The sequence below is a fragment of the Herpailurus yagouaroundi genome, unplaced genomic scaffold, assembly GCF_014898765.1.
Source record: "Herpailurus yagouaroundi ecotype Mexico unplaced genomic scaffold, PumYag 217, whole genome shotgun sequence".
NCBI classification, from domain to species: Eukaryota; Metazoa; Chordata; class Mammalia; order Carnivora; family Felidae; genus Herpailurus; species Herpailurus yagouaroundi.
In genome coordinates, this window is record NW_024412448.1 from 5,709,101 (window position 1) to 5,716,772 (window position 7,672).

Here is a 7,672-nt window from a genome sequence, read left to right on the forward strand (position 1 = left end):
TCCATCCGGAGGGATTCCACCTTCCCGCCCCCGCTGACCTAGGTATTGGGGAGAACCTGCCTGGGAGCCCCCTACCTCTAGGAGCCTACTGCTCCAAGTCCCAGGCGGGGAAGGTCGGCTTCCAGCTGGGTGGCATCATCGGGTTGGGTCGTGCTCCACACTGACCCGGCTCTGAGCCGTTTCCTGGCTGGGAGATCCAGGGCAGGACCTGTGACCTCTCTCTATGCCTCCGTTTCCTCTTCTTTAAAGTGGGGTAATGACCGTACCTCTATCAGAGCTTCTCTTGTGGGATGATGGGAGCCCATGCGTGAAAGTGCTCAGCACGGTGGGCGGCTGGGACGGCAGCGGTGATTGCCAACGAAATTCCGGGACGAGGGGAGAGCACGCATGTTGTACTCGCCGGTGTTTGCCGTAATGCGTTTTAGCCTGCACATTGAACCAAAACGAGTTCTTGTTTTGGTTTATTCGACATAACTAGCAGAAGCGAAAAGCTTTCCCTGGAACGTTCCTGCCCGTCCGTCTGTCTGTGTCTCCGCCTTCGCCATTCCTGCTCCGTGCGACCCTGACCTGCCGCAGCAGTTGGCTGTGACACACTGACTCTGTCCTCTCCCTGCCGGCCCCCCGAGGGGCCAGCTGTGCCTTCTGCGCCCCAGACTCCCGCACTCAGAGATTGCAGCGCCTGCACTCTGCCGGGTCCTCCCAGGACAGCGGCCCTTCAGGCTGCCCAGCGCTGGGCCTCCTCTTCCAGGCAGACGCACCCAGCCCCGAGGCCACGGAGGAGGGCAGACCCTCGGCCGAGCAGCAACGGGTCAGATACCATCTCGCAGCCAGGAGGATGGGGCGCGGTCAGAAACACAGGAAAGGACAGGCATTGGCCGGGGACGCACGGAGGACGTGTGTGCGCCGCTGGCGGGAACGTAAAATGGGTCAGCCACTGCGGGAGACAGTTTGGTGGCTCCTCGGTGGGTTAAACGGAATTATCGTGTGATCTAGCCATCCCATGCCCAGGTATATTCTCAAAACAATTGAAAACAGGTGTCCCAACAAAAGCCTGTATGGCACCGTCCGTGGCGCCAGTACGTACAGTCGTCAAAAGGTGGAAAACCCGGACGTCCACCCACAAGGGAACGGATGGACAAAACGTGGTCTATACCATTCAGACATAAAAAGGAAGCATCGACACGCGCTTCGTAATGAGTGAATCCTAGAAACGTGAAGCCGAGGGAGAGAAGCCAGATACAAAAGGCCACATATTTTGATTCCGTTCGTGCGAAATGGCCAGAATGGGCGAATCCACAGAGCCAGAAAGCAGACTGCTGGTTGCCAGGGCACATGGAGGAAGAGGGGACGAGTGACGAAAATATTCTGGAATCGGTCGAGGCTGCAGTTGCACCTGTGCATGAACTCAATGCCGCGGAATTGTGTACTTTAAAGTGATTGGTTTTAGGTTATGTGAATTTTACCTGGGAAAAACAAACAGACAAACCCTATAGCTCCGATGGGTGTGACCCATGGTGGTCACCAGGCTGGACGTAGGGCACCACGTGACTGAGGATGTGCTCCAGGTAGGCTGAGTGTCCAGGTGGGACATTCTCCCAGGACATGTGATGTGCACCCCCCAGCTTGCTCACTAGATGGACGTCCAGGGGCCCCACATGGTGGGGGACGGAGCAGCAGAACCCCCAGCACCTGCTCTCTGCCCCACCCCCACCCCCACCTGGGACTGGGCCTTGGATTGCCAGGTTTCTCACCTGTAAAGTGGCGACAAGAACAGCGCGTGCCTCCCAGGGTCGTGGGAACAGGAAATGAGGCAGGACCAGCAGAAGCTAGGGAGCATGTGATATATGATGGTTATTACTTTGGCGTGCGTGGTGGCCATCCCTGAGGGACCAATGTAGACTGAGGTCATGGGCACCAAAGGCTCATGGAATGTCTGGAGGGTAGGAACTTGGGTTTGGGGACGAGGAGCAGGAACAAATCATCCCCCTGCGGTGGCCCACAGACCAAGGACGCCACAGATGCTGGACGTGGGGCTCGCCCTTCTCTGGCCTCTCCCCACGGCCACGTGCAGTGCAGTGGACTTTGCTTTATTCCTGCCTCTTGGCTTCCTGGCTCCCATTCAGGGGGGCAGGTGCTCCCAGCTAAGCTCAGATCTGGCATATGCTCAGCTGCAAGGAAGCTGGGGAACTGAGAACCCGGAGCGGGGAGGGGGGGTTCTTTTCATTAGGAGGGGTATCCCCAGACATGGTTTGGGGGTGCAGGGGCTGCCGCCTGGGCAGGAAGACATGGGGGAGGGAGCCGGAGACCTCAGGTGAGTACACGGGTAACTGATGGGGGCCGTGTTCCACGTGTGAACATGTGCCCAATTCCTGGGAAGCGGCAGGCAGAGAATGAACAAACGTTTTGGGAAAAACAGAGCTAGGGCCCAAGCTGGGGCAGGTTCAGGGCCCTGGCTGGTGGAAGCCACTGAGGGAGAGGGAAGAGGGCGCGGTGGAGGGCAGTCCGTGGTGCGGGGGTCCCACCTGAAACCCCGTGTGAGGCCTTTCAGACCAACAGTGCGGCCAGAGGGCCGGGCCTCCGGGACCTCCGGTCATGCGGCAGCTGTGGACCCAGTGCCCTTGCCCAGATGTGGGACCGCCCTACACCGCACGGCTGGCTCCCTCCTGGGGCCCCTTGAGGGCCCTGGGTCTGGCTTTGCCTAGCAGGAGGGCTGCTCTGAGCTCCAGCTGTGGCCTGCCTGCCGTCTGGGGCCCAGATGCCGCCTGCCGGCCTCAGCCGCCTCGCCTCGCTCTCCGCCACCTGGGCAGCTCCGCACCCCAGCTGCTGGCCTCTGAGGCCCCAGAGGGCAGACAATCCTGCTCCCCCCAGGGGCTTGCTCTGAGAGGAGGCCTTGCTCCCTGGCCAGGCAAGAGCCCATCTCCAGCTCTGAGCCAGGGAAGGGGCCTCAAGGCCAGAGCCTGCAGTCAGAGAATCTGAACCCTCTTTTGGGTTCCCCCAGGGTCCCCCCACCCCCATTCATTGGCAGGAAATCCCCCCTGGCCTCGTACTCCCAGACCTCGATCAGCAAAACGGCTCGCCTGGTGCGGGGGTGTGTGGGTCTAGGCCCTTTACAGACACTTCTAGGCCCGCTGCGGGGACATGTCCTCTCCTGAGAATCAGGTGGCCATTCACAGGCCTGCCCTGAGCAGCCTTGGGATCACCTGGCAGAAGGGACCATATATATACCCCTTATCCTGGGATTGAGAGAGCCCAGGGTGAGAGCCCCATTCACGTAGGGGTGAGGGCCCCCAGGGCTGCGAGAGGAAGCTACATCATAGTGCCCCCTGTGACCGCCTCCCATCCCATCCCATCCCATCCCAGCGAACAGAGGACCAGTGCAGGCTTTCCTGGCCCCAGACTCAACCCCCGAGGGCCTTGGGTCCCATGCACGGTCATTTGGCAAGACCTGCTTGCCTCTCTGCGCCCCCCCCCCCCCCCGCCCCCCCCCCCCCCCATCTCCCCGCAAAGCCTCAGCTGCCTGGTGGATGGTCCTGGCTGGAGGACCCTCCCGGATGTGGCTGCCCCCCGGGCTAACTGGAGTGTCAGGGCCCACCTGGGAACGGCCACCCTCCAAAGCTGGCAGGAGGAAGGGGATGGGGATAGGAGGTGCTTCTGGAAGATCTGCGGAGATGGGGCTTCCCAGGGTGTCGCAGGTGTCCCCAGGGCGCCAGCGCGTGCCCCACCCCTGCCGTACAGGTGAGGAAGGGCCTGGGGAGGTCAGGCCCCATGGGGAGGGCCAGAGGGCTCCCCCTGGGCTCTGCCAGCTGCTGGCTCCTTCGCGCCCTAATGAGCTCCAGGCCAGCTGGTCCCCATCCGTGCAGCCTGCTGGTCCCCAGTGCCGGCTGCAATAGCGGCTGCAGGCCAGGGAGGCCGGGCCATGTGACCTTCGGCCCATCCTCCCTCCCACCCTGTGATCTGCACGTGGCCCCTAGGGAGGCAGAAACAAACCCTCAGATCTCGTCACTGGGAGCCTTTCAGCGCCAGCGACATCAAAGGGGGCAGCGGGGGCGGGGGCGGCAGATGCTTCTCTTAAAGGGCCACACCACTTTTTAATTCAAAGCAGATTCTGGGAACAGCTGTCTTGCTACCGCGTCGTTGTTGGAGGAGGGAGGACAGGGGCCAGAAGGAGTGGGGAGGCAGCGATCCCTGCCCTCCCAGCCCAGGGCATTCGCTGCTCAGAACCCGTGAGAGGGTAGGTAGGGACAGTGCCGGGGCCCCTCCAGATTTCAGAAGAGGGCACTGGGGCTGAGTATGTCACTTTGCCAGCCGGCAGGGTGGCGACTTAGAAACTCAACTGTTTCATGAAATCAATGCTCTGATCATTCTAGCACGTGTGTGTGTGCGTGTGTGTGTGTGTGTGTGCGTGTGTGTGCGTGCGTGTGTGTGTGCGTGTGTGCGTGCGTGCGTGTGTGTGTGTGCGCGCGCGTGTGTGTGCGCGTGCGTGTGTGTGCGTGTGTGTGCGTGTGTGTGCGCGTGCGTGTGTGCGCGTGCGCGTGTGTGTGTGCGTGTGTGTGCGTGCGTGTGTGTGTGCGTGTGTGTGTGTGTGTGTGTGTGTGTGTGAGGTTCTTAGTGCCCGGGGGCCCCCCCCCCCTCGCCCGGGGGGGGGGGGGGGGAGGGGGGGCGGCAGGGACCCTGTTGGCTCACCTGAGCCCTGTCCCTAGGCTGTCTTCTGGGGGGTGGGGCAGATGATAGGAGAACAGCTGCCCCAGGACCCTCATGACTCAGAGCAGAGTGGTGAGTGTGGAGGTCGCCCGGAGTCATCGTTTCATTCTCTGGCAGTGAGAAGTCACTGCCTTAATGATACCACAGATAATTTCCAGAAAGATCTATGTTGGAAAATAGATGAGGCTGGTTAAGTTAAAAATGCCATGTAACCACGATCGTGTGTGTATGTGCATGTAAACACACACATAGGTACATATATTTTTTAAAGTTTTTTTTACTTATTTATATTGAGAGAGAGAACAGAAGGGGCAGAGAGAGGGGGAGAGGGGGAGAGAGAGGATCCCAAGCAGGCTCCACGGCCCCCAAGCAGAGCCTGATGCGGGCTCAAACTCACAAACTGTGAGATCATGACCTGAGTTGAAACCAAGAGTCGGACACTTAGTCGGCTGAGCCACACAGGTGCCCTTATACGTATCTTTTAAATGCATTTTGCTGAATTGTAAGGATGGCACAGGGCAGGGCCGTGCCTCCCCCAGGGGCCCAGCACAAGGTGAACCCTCAAAAACTACTTGCTCCTGGAGGTAATAGGAGCTTTGTTTCCCAGGCCAGCCAGGCGCTTGTAACCTACAACATATGACCTGAGGTCCTAATAAAACCACATCATTTCTTTGAGCCATCATTTCTCTGGAAAATACAGCCTTGGCCCCGTTTGCAATGCCCAGGAAGGTAACCTGTATTGCTCTCCTCCCTCAGCATTTGGGTTGGGCCAGGCCAGGACATTCTGTGCCGCCTGGGGCGAGGACCCCAACCTGGTCTTGCGGCCTGGCTCAGGGCCGGCGGAGGCCCACCGTGGGGCACTCACTGCCTGTGATGTGCTCTATGGCTTGGCCCCGTCTCCTCGGCAGTCAGGGCTGCCGCCGCTGTCCTCTTACAAGTGAAGAACCAACCCCCACCCTCCATGCAGCCCGGAGTTCGTGTCCCGACCCCTCCCTAGGCTGTCCAGCTTGTGACCTCCCCTATAACATCCACTTGGGGACGCTCGGCACTCTGGGTGCGGTGTACGAGGTCGAACTGGTCCTCGAGCAGGGTCATGTGGGCTGCGGTGAAAATAACACACAAGGGGACATCCGTGCCACCCGCTGGGTGAGAAGGAAGGACGGGAAGAATTTACACCCATGTCCCTTAGCATTCCGATACATGCACTTGCTTATCTTTGCAAAAAGAAACACGGGAAGGCTACCCCAGAACTGAAAGAGGATGGTTTTCCATGGGGTGAGTGGGAATGGACCAAGAGGGAGTGATCCTTTCTGGCTGTCTTGTGTTATACTTGTAACTTTTTTTTTTTTTTTAATTTTTTTTTCCCAACGTTTTTATTTATTTTTGGGACAGAGAGAGACAGAGCATGAACGGGGGAGGGGCAGAGAGAGAGGGAGACACAGAATCGGAAACAGGCTCCAGGCTCCGAGCCATCAGCCCAGAGCCCGACGCGGGGCTGGAACTCACGCGAGATCACGTGAGATCTCGCGAGATCGTGACCTGGCTGAAGTCGGACGCTTCACCGACTGCGCCACCCAGGCGCCCCTATACTTGTAACTTTTGATGCACATAAATATCTTGTATAACCAAACATAGCATTCAATCAAAAAAGGTGAAAAAAAGACCCTAAGATTCAGAAATAAATGAACCTATGTACCGGATGACCGTAACTGCACAGAAAAAGAGAATTAATTCAAATAAAACTTGAACACTATACTCTGTACTTCTTTAGCGGTATCTGTTCTGAGGACAAAAATAACTACAAAGAGATCTTGAAATTTCCTTAGTAGGTCGGTAGTTAATAGCCAGATTGCTGTGGCTATTTGGAGGGAATTTTTGTTTGTTTGTTTGTTTGTTTGTTGATGTTTTAAATATTTTTTTAATTTAACATTATTTATTTTCAAGAGAGAGTGGGGATGGAGGAGAGGTAGAGAGAGGGAGACAGAGGATTCAAAGCTCGATGTGTGCTGTGACTGCAGAGTCCTACGTGGGGCTCGAACTCACGAACTGTGAGATCATGGGCCGAAATCAAGAGTGGGCCGCTTAACTGGCCAAGCCACCCAGGAGTCCCTTGTTTTGTTTTTTAAAGTAGGCTCCATGCCCTATGTGGGGCTTGAACTCATGACCCCGAGATCAAGAGTCACATGCTCTACTGACTGAGCCAGCCAGGTGCCCTGGAACAGAGAACGTTAGTAAACACACTGATGTTACTGAAAACAAGCATCGTCACCGTGGAGAAAGGTATACCTGGTTGAACCATGTAGATTTGCTTTTTTTTTTTTTCTTTTGTAGAATAAAAAATGGTTGAATGTTGGTAATTTCATATTGTTCAACCAAATATAAATATGGAATGAGGGGAGAGGAAGAAGCCTGAGGTGTGGTTTGGAGGGAGAGACATTCTATGCCATCAGGATGCCAGCCCTGTCCCTGGCGAGGTCGTAGAAGGCAGAGGGGCTCCATAACGCTGAGCACGTTCAGCTCCAGGCCTTGGCTTCTAAAGCCCACTCCCTTCTCATGGAGACTGGGGCTTCCTTGAGAAATGGCAGATTTAAATGGCTGGGGCAGGGAACATCCTGGGTGAACCTAGGACATCTTGAGTGGCAGAAGTGAAGTGCTCAGAGCAGAATGGAAACACTCAAAAGGATGCAGGGAAGATGTCACTGAGAAAGGTGCCTGCAGACCAGCTCAGAGTATGGTATCCATGTTAGATTTCCCAATGGCGTGTAGAAGTTCGGTGATTTGTAAGAGATTGGCTTGGCTCTTGGGAAATACACACCGAAGCACTGAGTGGCAAAGGTGCACGGTATCTCCAATTTATTCTTAAATAGTTCATCAAAAACTTATGCATCTATATCTACAGATAGAGAGAGATCATAAAACAAGTGGGCGGCATGTTATAATTGGTGAGTCTAAGAGACACACAGGAGTTCCT

The 7,672-nt window shown here is 56.5% G+C and overlaps 1 long non-coding RNA gene across 1 annotated transcript; it reads right to left on the bottom strand.

Annotated features, from left to right (window-relative positions):
- Positions 1–360: 360 nt before the first annotated feature.
- LOC121018081 (uncharacterized) lies at positions 361–4,169 on the bottom strand. Its single transcript, XR_005785018.1, has 3 exons — positions 3,593–4,169; positions 1,752–1,826; positions 361–1,463 (listed from the first exon to the last, which is right to left on the bottom strand). It is a non-coding gene; the product is annotated as an uncharacterized LOC121018081 (long non-coding RNA).
- Between the last annotated feature and the right edge of the window lie 3,503 nt (positions 4,170–7,672).